Raw genomic sequence first — 1316 nt, 5'->3', positions numbered from 1 at the left:
AATATATTGAGTGGAAGGTTTTTGTTGGGGATAGGTTGACCACGAGGTGCTGCTTGTTAGAGTTTCTTTTATACTAAAGGAAAACTAAATAATTATACCATGGTCCCAATAATGGGGAAAATATTGTACACCGTTTTCAAAGGGAAATTGAAATTTTAGAACAAAGGCTGGTAATCAGCAAAACAGATTCAAACTCATTTCTTATCTCACCCTCAATCCTCCTGAAAAGCAGGGCAACGTTATGAAAACCTGTCTAATCAACCTATCTGCTGTTGAAGCCTTAACTCATGCCTTTATATTAACTCCAGGCTCAGTTTCTATGCTTTCCTTGCCAACTGTCTAATCACCATCTCTGCACCTGAGCTCATCCAAAACTCAGCTGTCATATCCTAACTCACATCAAGTTTCCCTTACACATCATCCCTGTGCTTGTTGATCTATATCAGCTCTCAGTCTAACAACACGGCAGGGGAGAAACAAGGATCATGAAGGCTGTGCTCCCAGAATGAGGCTACCCTACTGCACTCTGGGCGTGCTGATGCCTGTGATGTTTCCAAATGCGGGATACTCGACTGCAGGACTTGTGATAGTGGGGGACTGCATTGGTGCTCTCCCCTGAAAAAATACACGGCAAGGGGAGCAGGTGGTTAAAAACGTCATCTCATCTGTAATGGATGATCATCTGGAACTGCTCCAGTTTCCTAATTAAAAGGAACAAGCAGGTCTATAGCACTGAGTCCAACAACCTGAAGTCCAGAAACTCTTTCTGTCACAATGGGTTTATTCACCGCAAAACTGTAGGTGTAGAGCCAGCAGCCAATGGAAAAGGAGTGGTGGTTGTCCTCAAAAAGTGGGCAGGTCAACGCAAACCAGCAACATCCTATGAAAAGATTACCATCAACAGGAATGGCCGCGCTACCCTAAACAGTTTGCGACACATCATCTGTAAGAACAACTACTGATCCTTGCATGGCTGCACTTCACCATGCCAGTGCTTTTCTGAAGAGTCAGAAACCAGTTGTGGTAAGAAGAAGCACACTTGGGCTACCAAGAGTGCATGAACTTGTAAAAGATTTGACGTGATTCGTAATAAAGGAAAATTTTTAGTAAAAAAGCCAAATCAGCCATGGTCTTATTGAATGGTGGAGCAGGCTCATGGGGACAAGTAGCCTACTTCTGCTCCTAATTCATTTATTTGTATGTAACACCTCCATTTTAAAATCCCTCCATGGCCTCACCACTCCCTCTCACAGTAAGTGCTTTCAGCCTGACAATCCTGAGAGGTGGCTGCGTTTCTCCAAATGTAGCCTCTTGAG

At 43.7% G+C, this 1316-nt stretch overlaps 1 non-coding gene across 1 annotated transcript; it reads left to right on the top strand.

The window, feature by feature from the left end:
- The first annotated feature begins 454 nt into the window (after positions 1-454).
- Positions 455-618, top strand: LOC121281619. The gene has a single exon (XR_005943883.1). It is a non-coding gene; the product is annotated as a U1 spliceosomal RNA (small nuclear RNA).
- Positions 619-1316: the final 698 nt, after the last annotated feature.

The sequence above is a fragment of the Carcharodon carcharias genome, chromosome 8 (genome assembly GCF_017639515.1).
Source record: "Carcharodon carcharias isolate sCarCar2 chromosome 8, sCarCar2.pri, whole genome shotgun sequence".
Classification (NCBI taxonomy): Eukaryota; Metazoa; Chordata; class Chondrichthyes; order Lamniformes; family Lamnidae; genus Carcharodon; species Carcharodon carcharias.
This window is presented reverse-complemented; position numbering and strand designations above follow the sequence as displayed.